This window comes from Mya arenaria, chromosome 2 (assembly GCF_026914265.1).
Source record: "Mya arenaria isolate MELC-2E11 chromosome 2, ASM2691426v1".
In the NCBI taxonomy this organism is placed as follows: Eukaryota; Metazoa; Mollusca; class Bivalvia; order Myida; family Myidae; genus Mya; species Mya arenaria.
In genome coordinates, this window is record NC_069123.1 from 13,009,004 (window position 1) to 13,023,416 (window position 14,413).

General features: G+C 31.6%; 1 protein-coding gene across 4 annotated transcripts in view; it reads right to left on the minus strand.

Moving 5' to 3' along the window:
* Positions 1-14,413, minus strand: part of LOC128223933 (N-methyl-L-tryptophan oxidase-like) — a 167,352-nt gene that overhangs the window by 100,105 nt on the left and 52,834 nt on the right. For 3 of the 4 annotated variants that reach the window (XM_052933436.1, XM_052933444.1, XM_052933427.1), the window contains exon 2: positions 4,077-4,124. The exons of the other annotated variant lie outside the window; for it this stretch is intronic. The gene's annotated coding sequence lies outside the window, so the exon portion shown is untranslated. The remainder of the gene's footprint in view (positions 1-4,076; positions 4,125-14,413) is intronic. 4 annotated transcript variants of the gene reach the window in all.

Here is a 14,413-nt window from a genome sequence, read left to right on the forward strand (position 1 = left end):
TTTTATTACATAAAATAAAAAGTTTAACGCAGAATTGTTAACGCCCGTGGTTTTCGTCATTCTATAACCCGTATTTTTTCGATGAAAAATCCGGCTAATTTTTTTCGATACTTATATCATACCAAGGTAAAACACATTGGTGTATGTTCATGTTCTTGAATTGAAACATTTCCGAATTCATTCCTTTCTTTGAAAAAAACAAAATGTGTCTATCTGAAAAACATTCTATGTGTGCCTTCTATCAAAAGCATCGCTTGAACAATGCAAATGACATGGCCACCTACTAAATAACAATGACAAAGCAAGTCCAAGGACATTTGATATTATTGTCCTCATTTCCATTACGTGTTAAATAGCCATATTTCCATTTATAAAACCTACACACCTTATTATTTATGGGCAGAAAGAAAATCTTAGTTGAGGATACGATTCTGCTTTGGGAAAAATACTATCCGTAACACTCTAGGTCAAGTCATTCATCGTTGGTACACAGTCATGTTTGTAGATATTATTTATTCTCCATACCTTTCTACGACATTCAAAAAACGGGAAATTCAAACTTCAAGCTTTTAAAGAGTTCTTTGCAAAACCACTAATGATATCAATATAAATCATATAACATGACGGTGTACCACGAAAAAACGACTACATAACGCAAGCATCAGATTAACAGATACATTTATTATTAGAATATTATTATTATCATTATTATAAAAACAGAATTAAATTTTCGATGAAATCTAATATTTAAGACAATCAACGTAGAACAAAGGTATCCTTTTGTAATCAGTTTGTCAACTATGACGTCAAGATTAATATGAAATCATATCATACGTCCTAAAGCAAGGAAGTTGAAGTGATACAGTTAAGATTTGCAAAATTTGTAAAAATCAGTTGTTTCGGCTGAACCCATTAAAAAATATAATACATGAGAACATCATAAACAAGTTGACGTTAACAAAATAACAATAATGTCATTGTTAGATGAAGAATCGCTTTTGTTTGATTAAATGAACGGGTCAGAATGATGTTTTGTCTATGTTGTATAGGGTCGATTTGTAGTAAAAATTTGGTAATGTAGTTTCCGTTGTATAATGTATTAAGTTGTGAATATTTGTGTCGGAAAATGTCTTTTAATTACTTGCAAATGTGGCAAACATAGAATTATGGAATCCCAAACATAGGCGGAGACATGAACGCAAACATTGAGACGATAAGCTATTTTAAATCTACTTTTAATATAAGAAGTGCGTGTTTTTTGACGAGTGTCCATATACTGTTAATTTGGCGTTATCTTTCTATAAACAACATAAAAGTTATTGGATACGTCTATTCTGCATATTTTCCTTTTGGCTATTTATTATGCCAGGAACGGTAAGATGATGCCCATGGGATAAATGTCGATGTGGTCAACAAACAATTTTCATAAAAACAATTTACAGAGGCAAACATCTTTCTTGGGAATTTCAGCGTTCCGAACTAGAAAAAAATGTTTATGATAAATACTCAATTTCGATGATTTTATCAGTACACATCCTTATTGAAAAACTTTTTTTTTACGTTTTGGTAAATGGTAAATGGTAAATGAAACAAGAACAAAAGTATACAACTAACAGCAAGGCATATCCAATATTTAATTGAATAACCGACACAATTCGAAGGTAAAATGTTAACAAAACATTAACAATACACGAGATAATTTCTTATGGGGATAAACATTGTTGTTGTCAACGGACAACATACCTGAAAAAGTATTCTATACATACTATAGAATTTTAGCCTCCAGAAATAGACAAAGCAAAGAAATGCAATAAATATTTCAGCCCTTACGTTTAAGCACTATATATGATTTTAGAAAAAAAACGAATCGGCATTTTACGATTAATAAAGGCCTAGTCGTGTTTGGCCTTGTGTTGATAACGGATAAGGGCAGAAAGAAGACTCTGGGTTATTCTTAGGGAAGACTGTACCCCAATAGTGCACAACACTGCTAGCTATTGGTTCAATAAAATACCGAAAACTTTCAATGCAATACAGGAAATTAAGCAAAACTTATTTCAATCTCAATGTTTTAGCAATACATACTATTTTAAAAATAAACAACAACAACAAACTGAAACAATTTCGAAATCCATAAATGATGAGACGTGTTTGGTATTGCATTCTTAGGAAAGACTGTACCCCAAAAAGTGCGCCAGACAGCTAATTATTGCTGTTATCAAATCAGACGTTCCGAAAACTTCCAATGCAGCACAGGAAATATTGAGTTTAGAATTCACCTCAGAACATTAATTTTATGTGTAATCGATCAATGCTTTGACTGCCAATAAAGCCAGGTACTTTCAGTACAATGATGGAAGGTCTAAACACATTTGAATAATAGACAACAAAATCGATAGAATTACTTTGAAACGTCACATTTCCATGAGAAGTACAGAACGAGCCTGGCATGCTAAACTAGAATTAAGATTGAATCTATGCAACAAAAGCAACTTCATTATTATTTGTTTGAATTCAATGAATTTCTTATATTTTTTCGTACTTATTGCAGACGTCGGTTTGAATATTGTTGATATAACACCAGGAAAACAATAACTCGTACTGCAATTTTACCGTCTGTATATAGCATATTTACCAAGAGCTGTCACAAAGACATTGCGCTCGACTTTTACGCCGCTTTTCAGTGTAAGGATTGAAAAGTTTTGGCGAATTATGGATCACTGAAAAATTAGATTAGATTTCAATGCAATACATGATGTATTTGCTGAGATATTAACATGAATGTGGTAACATGCAAAATTTTAACCAGAATTGCTAGGAATACTGTTATTTAATTTTGTTATTCAAGTCGGTTGGGTGGTCGAGTACCATTGTATAAAGTCTCAATGCAATACATGAAGTAGTTACTGAGATATTAACCTATGTGTGCTTACATGCAAAACCTTAACCAGAATTTCTAAGTTAAATAATAAAGGCCCATTATTTGCATTGAATTTAAATAAGTCATATCTAACTTCATTAATTTAGTAGGTTAGATAGTTGGGAATACATATCTAAAGTTTCAATGCAATACATGATGTGTTAACTGAGATAATGACTGATAATGAAGGCATGTTATTAAGTATATAACTTGGAGTTAGAAAACAAAGACGAAATTAAGAGAACGGCGTCAGCAGCTCATTTAATATGCGTAGAATTCATTCAAGGTCGCAAAAAAGTGCCATTTTTTAATTATCCGGAGACTTCTTTCGCTTCGTTATTCATAAACAACTGCGTGCTATAGGAAAATGGAGCTTAATTCTTTGCAGTCTTATTTTATCAGAGGGAAGAACAAGCTTTGTTATTGTCATCTGATTTATACTTTGTTTACGCAAACTGCATTGTCAGTTGACAATTTCTTGGAACGAAATACATCAAAAGCAACTTAATCACTATATTTGCATAAATGAAGCCTTGCAGAAAAAAAAATCCCGATAATTTATGCACTGTTGTGATCTGCATTTGTATTTGGCTATCCGAGAAATAAATTCATAACCATATACTTAAATTGCATTTTATTCAAATATTCAAATTTCGCAAAATGGAGTTACTTAATAATAAAATAAAAATAAAAAATAATAAAATAGTTTTATTTCTTAAGTATTTGTTCACCAATATGTTATATTATATTATATTTTAAAGGATAAGCGTGTCTTCATTTAAAGAGGTGTCACAATATGCAATAATAAGTGGCAATATTACTAGTATTTGTGAAATACACAGTCACTTTGACCAACTTATTTCACGATAGACACTTTTTAAGAAATAAGAGTATATTTAGAGTAGGAAAAACATTTTTTCTAAAGCATCTGTGATCTTTTTAAAATCTGAAAAAAATAATGGTTTGCTCAACGTCGAATGTGTTATGGTAAGTGATTTACATTAGTCATCTTTTTATTTCAATTAAAAAAGGCAAATTAAAGTATTGCTTTTTCGAAAAACATTTGTTCTTCATGGATATATACTTTTATGTTATTTCAGCAAAAAAGCGATAATATAACACAGAAATAATATTTGAACTTTTTCGCTAAACTGACCTGTTTTCTCACGAGGGCGAACTTTGTTGTGGTCAACGAACTTTGTGTCTGAAAAACATAAGGTACATATAAAAAACTTTTTCGTGAGAGACGACATACATAATTGGCAACAAATCCACATGTCTCTCAGCAATATACGTAACAATGAGGTATCTATTCCATTGATACATTTCATACACTGAATTGTGACATACGAACAATTTATGTTTATAACAAAGCGATGGATGTATTCAGGTAGTTTATTCAACTAGCACTGGGAGTTATTTAGTCAGTCGAAGAACCTTAACAGGTCTGCCCGCGCATATATGTCTGCATTATGGCTTGACTCACAACCATCCGTGTGTCGACGCGGAAGTATTTGCCCCAACAATTTGGTTACCTTTTGCCCGAACCCTAGCATGCCCTTTTTAAACCAAATTTCAGTATACATAAGTTCTACATCGGATAACACAATATGTAATTTTGCACGAAAATCTAAAATCCGAATTACAAGACAATTACTATGGAGGTATCCTTTGTATCAGTTTGTCAACCATGACGTCAAGCTAAATATTATTTAATATAATTCGGCTATAGAAATGTTATATATATGTCATGTTTGTAACATTTACTAAGATACCATTCTTCCCTCGAAAAGGTAAGTTTTTTCTTGACTAGAACGATTTTTAGATAGTTTAGAAAATAGATCTTACAGTGTTAATGCTAATCTATGATCTATAAACCAGCATGATAAAATATACAATGCTTGGATATTAAAGAAAGAATTCCACATGCCAATCATAACAACTACAGACATGACAGTTTACGGTTCCAAATAATCTAGTTGTGTGTGTATAAAGGCAGCATATTGCTAATAATGAAAACTTAAAACGAAGATAACATTTCTTTTTCTTCATCATGTGGAACAAAGTGCAGTCTATGCCACGCAAAGAAACCCGCATTCGTTTGAATACAGGAGTTTAATTAGGTGATCAATCAAACTCTGGTAAAAGGCCGAGGGCAGGGCTCTGTTAGTTGAATAGACTTTGTTTTGTTTAATTTAAAATGGTGATGATATCTTTGTTTAAAGTCTTTAAACGAAGCAAAATATTGCCTTCCGATGAAGCATTTATGACGCAATGTATCACGGGATATACACACATTATAATCGCCAAATTAAAAAAAATATGTCTTCATTCAGTGTAATTATGAAGGTATCATTGAACAAACTAGCAGGAAAAGACAATAAAAATATGCTGTTTAATATCATTAGAGATATAAAGACAAAACAAATCGAAAATATACGTAAAATGTCTTATATATTTGGCAGGCTCGGAAGCCCAAAATCTGTTTTAAATATTACTTTCAATCATCACGAAAACAATTTGAGGTCTCCAATGCTCATCTCAGTCAAATCGGTTATGAGAACAATAGTTTTATATTGGAAGAAAGCAAATTTTGTCGAAAAAGGCCGAGACCAAGATGAATTTTATATATAAGAAACCATAGTGTTTTTTTCAAAAACTAGAAGACATGCATCGTAAGATGTTTATCAATAATTGTGTGTGGTATAATTTCAACTCAATAATAAAATGACGAGTATAGAAGTTATTATTTAAAAAAAAAATCAAACTTGCCCTTAAACTTTAGCCTGACACAATATGGCCTAAACTTTTAACCTAGTAAGTCAATCAGGGGCCATAATTTGTATTAAGGATAATATGGAGTTATGTAACGTCACTGTGTGATGGTCTTGAGCACCTTTGTAAAGTACTAAGTGAAATGAATGAAGGGTGAATTATTAGTGTAAATGCTAAGTTGACCTAAAACTTACCCGGACGCCGACGCAGACGCAAGGGCGAGTAGTAAAACTTCCTTATTCTTCAAATAGTAGAGCTAAGTTTACTTATGCAAAACATCTCGAACAGATTTTGCTTTAGTGTATGTGATTTTTATATGTTCGAGTCTCTAGTTCATTGTCGTTTTGGCCCCTGCCTTGTGTCCATAAGCAGGATTTATTTTTGAAAGTTCGACAAATGGAATTTATACTGCAGTTTTTCGTCGTATTATTTATAACATATTTAAATATATAAGAAAGTTTAAGTTAAAAAGCATTTGTTTTACCGTCCTATAACATGAACAATGATAGGTACTGGACCAAAATGTATGAATAAGGAATCAATTGTGTTATAGGTGATCAAAAAGACGAAATTACAAAAGAACTTGTTTATTTTAAGTATCGTTTTTCCCAATAAGTCCTTCCGTATGCGAATGACATCAGATGCTTTTTTCGCCTGACTCAGTCAGCAATTTATTTAATGTGCTAAGAATTTGAATAGTTTTATCTTCGCATCCTCTTTTTGTTTCACCAGTAGGAAAAACAAACCTTTTTAGTGTAATTTAATATTTACTTTGTTTGCCGATATGCACTGTCGGTTGTCAATTCTATGAGACGAAATTCAACAAAAGAAAAGTTATCAGTTTAGTTTGTTTGCATTCAAATGTCTAATCGGTCGCAGAAAGAAACACTTAAGTAGCTTCCTATGATTGACGTCAGAATATTAAATTCATAGAATAAAGTGGTTTAAATAGACAAAAAGCGAATATGCAAACTATAAACAAATATATTTTATCATATTATTAACACTAATGTCTATAGAATAAGATAACTATATTATAAATAAAAGATGAATGAAACTATAAATAAGTATATTTGTATCAAACTATTAACAAGTGTATCTATAAAATTTGTTATACATACCGATAATGATAAATCATTTATGCATTTTATCCATACACTGAATAACTGACATACACTACCTCGATTTCTTTTTGTACTTAAAATTTTACCTCTGATAGGCTAGAGAAGTCGGTATCATTTTTCTAGCATGATAATTTTGCAGCATTTTTTGAATAAAATAAATGTCTGTGCTTTATATGTTTAGGTTGTCGGCCTCATACATGTCGTCATTAAGTCATATATATATATATATATATATATTATAATGTGACATATTGCCGTGGTATTCAAAACGTGTTCACACATGATTAAGCTGGTCGTAGTAATTGAAATATAGTTTGGTTTTAATCAAAAGCCTATCAATATTCATTTAAATGTAATATAATTTCAATTTTATGTGCGGTCAGTATGCATGAACATGTAGCAACACAGCAAATGAAAGCAGATGAAACCATGTAGACACTTGTTTAAAGATGGGTGAACTATTTTACATTGGATGTAGTTGGTAGCGCAATTGTTCTATCTAATTCTTTAAAACACGTCATTTGGATCCTTTAAGCTGCTTTCATTTTAAGAAAAACGCAGGATTATGATTACAATCCAGCCTAAACTATGAACATTGTTATTGATAAATCGGTTTCATGTTACAGTACGTTCCAATTATTACTGAAGAGAGTCTATTATATATTTTAGGTCTTAGAAGAATGCCATTATATTATTAATTAAGCAAGAGTACAACACGATTGTTGTAAGAATAAATGCAATCATTTAACGTAGAGCTAAATCCTATTAAGTCTAAAATCATATAACTACATACATCTGTTAACCTTTTAACACATACTAATATATTGTAAAAAAACAAACTATTGTAGTTCCTTGATTACATAGACTTTTCACTTTTAATATTTACATACTGTATACAATGCCATTGCATATTTACAGCGTTCGTTCCGTCGATTCTATTCTAAATTAAAGTTTAGCTAAATATTTATTATTTGATACATACATATATGTTTCACGTGTACCGTGTGCTAACTGACTTATGTGTTCCTGATGTTGTACATACTTTCTCTTTTCACTGTGCATTTGGCCCCGAATACCTGAAGTTTTCCTACAGACACAGCGCGAAGACATCAGACACAGATCGCAAACATATGTTTATAACTTTTCTTTAAATACTCATAATATACAAAACTTAAACACATCGGTTGATGTTTATGTTAATAAATTGTAACAATATCGAATGTATTCCTTTCTTTCAAACATAGCAACAACAATGTATTTAAGCATTTTTTCTGTGTGCTGTCTTTCAAAGGGCTGTTCCTGTCGTACAAACCAAATCAAATGGTCACCTTTAAAATAACTATGACTAAGTAAGTCCAAGGAAATATCTCAAAATGTTGTGACAAATAAAAAAAAATCGTAACATCTTTGGTAACATTGTTCCTTGCACTCTGTAACAAATAAATAGCCTTTACTTTTTCCCATCTATCAATAAAACCGACATCTCTGATTATTTAAATATTGGATTCAACCGAAAGCTTGGGGCGAAAACTTACCCTATCTAACCATAAATCTTTGTTACCACGCCCCCTTAACATGACATGTTCCCATTTTCCTCTTTTATCTCAATAATGACCTTTATCGTTTTTACACCACCATTTTTTCTTAATAATTCTGTTTGAATTTAAACCTCATATAAGGCTGAAGGTCAATACTCACTAAATGCTTCTAAAGTCTTTTTTAAACTTCACCCGATGAAGTGGATGTATATAAAGGAATCAGATGTGCATTGTAGACATGAACGTAAAAAACGATATTCATTTAATTTCGTAAAAAAGTGCCACTTTTGAAATCATACGGAGATTTGATTAAGGAAGGTGGAGCTTTATTCTTGGTATCTTATTCCGGTTCATCACCGGGAAAACAAGTTATGTGAATGTCATTTGATTTGTGCTTTTTTTACCCAAAATCCATTCTCAGTTGACAATTTAGGGGGAAAATCAACAAAAGCAACATTATTATTCTTTGTTTGCATTAATGAAGCCTTGCAGAAAATCCCAGTTTTCCCGATTGTCAAAATAGACTTTTCAGTAGTCTTTTGTGTTTATTGTCTTCGGAGATTTTCTTATAAAACTGATGTGTAAGTTGCCATTTCATAACACACGAATTCATCGAAAAGTGCCTATATATGATTTTTTATTTATGCTTCTTATATGTTTTTCACGCACATTGCACACGTTTTAAATGTTGGTTTGATTATTTTTAACATTTAACCAGGAACACATAAACTTTAACTTCAATTTTTACTGTATATAAATGGTCGTTCAAGAGCACAACATCATATTACATTCTTCAAATTAATATTTACTAATTTATATTTTTTTCGGACAGACAGACAGACAAACAGACAGACAGACATGGTGAATATCTTAGCGCCTGCGTAGATTTTGTCTGGCCCTATGTATTACTATTATGTTTTACTCTAACACCCGCCTTTTGTATAACTTCACCTATCAAAAACATTTAACACTGTGCTTGGTTGCTTACTGGACTTTAAAATAAAATAACCTCAGACATGAGCGGCAATTAAGAAGAAAAAAAACTGTGATTAACAAACGTTTTTTTAAGTAACTGTTCAGCAAGGAAACCCCAACACGTTCAGTAGCCTAATAAATATAATCGGATACGGAAACATCTGAAAAATGTATTTGTTATTCATTAATTAAGCTTTATCCGATAATCGAGAATAACATTACATTTTGTGTCATATTAGCTTGTAAGATAGAATGGTGACGTATATACAATAGAAGTACACGATTATCAAAGAGGAAAACAAATATGAAAGGTGTTCAATCAAAATAAAATTGACAATCTTTTAACTGCACACTTCGTATTTTTCTCTTTCCGGGAAAACGATTACAATAAACTACACTAGAGTCATTCCATGTAAATTAAAGAAAACAATTGTTTGTATTTAAGCTAAATACGAACTTATAAAGTAAGCACTTCAAATATTTGTGTGTGTTTTAGAGTGATGTCGTTCAAGAAACATATCCTTTTCTGCTCACTGCATGAACTGAATTCCGATATTTAACTGAAAAAAATGAGTATCCTCATTTAATATACCGATAAACCATTTTAACACTATATGATATTAGATTAAGGGAAATATATCCGATTTGTAGCGTGCTAAGATCTTTCTTTTGTCTCAATTTGTCTGCGTCTTTTATGCCTTTATCGGTAATTTATATTATATTTGGTTTACGAGACAATGCATTTAATGAATGGAACATTATATGCATATCATATGATAATTTTCATATATTCATATATTCAAATTTTCACGAATGCCATATTGTCTTTAGGTACATTAAAACTTAAGACTTGTAATTTTAATACAGGAACGAGAAGATATATTATTCTCAAAGAGACTCCCGTTCAAGACTGGTGTCGCCTGGAAAACAGGAAGCTTGTGCATTGTTTTTTGTAGATGGATAAAAACTTCTTTCAATAATACCCTACTATTCTGTAAAATTATCAGCTAAAGTAACTTCAATTAATTGTCCAGGTCTTGTATCGATTTCATTGTTTCACACAATAGTATTCCAAATATGTACAAAAATTAAAGGGTCGGGTGAAACGTGATCACCTGATCAAAATGGACCAGCCAACATTATTATTGTATAAAAGCTATATAATATGTTTGATAAAGAACACCTTTTATAAACAAACAATTGTTTATACTTTTTAAAGAAAAAAAAGAAAGATCAAGATTAAAAAGTATGTCTTAAAGCATTATTACAAACCTTTTTGACACATTTAATGTAAATTTAAGTCACAAAAACAAACAACATAATCAAACTTACACAATTGAAAACACCAAAATCAAAACATATCCTTATCGAAATTGCTCTACCGTTTCATTATGGAATTACCGCCGTAGAGCTGCCAGTGAAACAAGTAAAGAGTTCACTGAAACTCGAGCCTTCTTTGGGCTTAAACCAGATAGCATGACCATCATGTATCAATAGTAACTATTATTTTAAATTAATCTATGCTCATTTCAATTGTCTGTTGTCATCGACTTCTTTGCCAACACTGCTTGTTAACACTCTAGAGGTTTAATGATACAAAGAAAAATACAGGGACAAGCCCTGAAGTAAAAAAAACAACCCCATACCTGTTTAGCGCACTATGCGAGGACCCAAACGAACTTGAGACAAAAAATGTATTAACATCACATACACAAATTCAAACACCAAAAACAAACCATACACTATCAAAATTGCTTGGAACGGTTAGTAAAATAACAGTTCACTGGCACTCAAGTCTTATGGGGGCTTAACTAGTTAGCATGGTCATAACCTCAAACTTGTCCCGTCATTTATTTATTATTACTAACTTTAAATATTAAAGCCTCATATAAGCACGCATCAACTTTAAAACAATGACAAATAACGCAAACAATGTCAAATACACTGATAAATTAATTTTAGGTACTTAACATCACCTGTAAACGAAGCTGGAGCCGCAGTAATAGCTCTATAGAAGTATGATAAGCCATTTAAAGACAACTAAGTTAAAGTGACACTCTTATTCAAAACCAAACATACACATGCATAACAATCATAAATATTGGGTGACTATTTACTAAATAATACATTAATGGAAAATATTAAATTGTGATAACAATATTGTGACCGAAATTGTGTATTTCATAGCTGATAACGCAAAAATATTAAATGATTGGTGAAAGGTGTATGCTGAACTCTCAAAGATTAAACGTTTTGACATTTATTTAGATTTTTGTTTTGGAACGAGCCAATTTTTGCGAAAATCCAAATTAAAACTGTTTAATAAGACTGCTGACAAAAATTAGATCGCAGAATTTTATATTTCAGTTCAAATATTGATCTTTTATGCATTTTTTCTTAAACCGTTAGTAACGGTTTTGGCCATAAAATATAAATTTTCGAATCTTATATTATTGGCAGTCTTGGCAGAATAGGTTAGAGTCAAGACGTGTGTATTGCAGTATGATCACCTCACTCGGGTAGCTGGAGATGCAGTGTATAAATTGATCAATATTAGGACTACATATTTCTTATATTTGGATTATTCGCATGTTGTAAGATGGTTCTCAAACCTGAAGAAAAAATAACCGTTTGGTCCAGTATGCACATGTCTCTAACGTCTAATATAATTTATTAAATTCCAACAACGCATGTGAAAAGTTTATTTATCGTCCATACTTGACGGCGCCTCATAGGCCAAGTAGGCGTGGTGCTTAACAAACCATAAAACCGGCTTCCACACGTGCATTCCGGTTAAGTCATATATTCTTATCCTCAGTAATATGCAAATGTAAAAATCATTAAAACTGATATTGTAGACATTTGTATAACATACTCCTTCACCTTTTTATTATATAAGTTTTAAATTTTATTTTGAGTTTCCGTTTGCTGTTCCCTAACAACGGTGATAAAGCGGATTGGTCACACATGACACGTGACATGTAACAGAAATCAACCGGAAGGACATCACTTTTTAGAACGGACAGTCTAGGTACGTTATATTCCTTTGAAACCATCATAGCTTTGTCATTATGAAAAATAAGGGCAATATGCATTCCAGAGTTACAATAAATCATTGCAAATAAATTTCACAGCCCTTTTTCCTGACCGAAGTTTAATTTCGCCTTTGCTTTACCAAGTTTCCATTAGCCTAAAGTATGGCCAAAAGTTTTGTAACCGTTTCATTGATGCATAAACTGTTAGAAAATTACACCTTAAATGCATCAAACATCGCAGGTGTACATGCATCAATAAACTGTATCTTTTCAGATAGGTCATACGTCAGAAAACACAAGTATAATATTGTTATTTCAACATGGTATTCATATATTCTATTTAGCTTACATTATTTTAGGGCAGTCGTTCATCCCATTCTTACGTTTCAAATGAGTAGTTTGTTTTGCAATGGATATGAATGTTCCTGCAAACAGTCAGCGAAAAACAAGATGAGACAAAATAACAGACAGATGAAAGATAAAGTTTGGATACTCATATTATATAAAAAACAACAACACATGAATTGAAAAAAAATCCTAATTGATGCCTTTCTTTGAAAACAACAAAATGTGTCTAAATCACACGATATGTGTGCCTTTTTTCAAAAGCAACGGTCGAAGAAACCAATTTACATGGCTACTTACTAAATACCTATGACACATCAAGTCCAGGCAAGTATTTCAATATTTTGTCACAAAAAACACATCTTCATTATCATCGCCTTGTCGCGTCATATAGCCATTTTTCATTTTATTTACAAAACCAACACACCGACACGACAGCTCTAATTATCTATGGACAGGATGAAAGTCTTAGTTGAGGATCTGATTCTCCGTTGGGAAGAATACTCTCCCTAACACTCTAGGTCATGTAACATATCGTTGGTACACAGTCACTTTCGTAGGGGTGAATAATTCTCTTTGCCTTTATACGAGATTCAAATTAAACGGTAAATTCCATCAAAGAGGATGCGGTGGTATTAGTAACTTGCTTTTAACAATGCGTGAAATGCAATGTTCTTTGAGTGCCTCATTTTTTCTGGCACCATTATGAAAACATTGACATTTGAAGGATGTCTATCGAGGAGACGAGTCATTCCTATAGACGGTATGTCAACGGACGTCTAGTTCATGGGGTTTTGAACATTGAAAGATAAAAAAATATTTGAAATTCATAATAGAGCTACATTACCAAACCTATTAATAGGAGATAGACAAAAAGGACACAATAAGAACCCCATACGATATACGTCAGTTAAAAGCAACAGTGAAACATTCCTATAAACTGCCTTTTCTGAACTCCCATCTCCTAACACAAAACAGTCTTTTATTTGAAAATATAAGACCATTTATTTACGACGATATTGCTTGTTTTAAGATATATTACTTTAAGTGATGTTTTGGCTCATGTTCCTGGCCGTTTAGCTAAATCGCATTAAACAAATAAAGACTATCTCTTAAAGCCAAAAATATTCCTGGATGGTGACATTAAATCTGAGTGTAAGTAATTCAAAAATGGGATAACGAATCATTTTGATTCATATGACATTCAGAAATGGCTTTAGAAGAGCTTCGACATGATATGTTTATGAGTTTGACTAATCAGAAAAATAAATATTCATAACGATTTACTTACAAAAATAGATTTACCTCAAAGAGTTTGACTTCTAAAATATATGTTCTTCAAATTGTTTTATTATATTTTAACAGGATGAGGGTATCTTCATGTTAGGATGTTTCAAACCCATATGCAATAATGTTTGGCATTTTATTGGTATTTTGTGAAAATTAACGTCAATTTTGGCCAAAAATAGTTCATGGTAGATAATTCTAAAGACAATAAAGTAAACTTACAGAAAACTGATTTTATTTAGGGTTAGGGTCGAACGTGTTTTTCATAATTGGTGATTAACATCAGTTATCATTATATTTTAAGTGAAATGGCAAAGCAACGCTGTAGTAGGGAATACAATTGCGTTGAAAATACATCTGTGATTATCTTAAAATATGAACCAATTAATGGTTCGCTCTACGTTGAAATTGTAA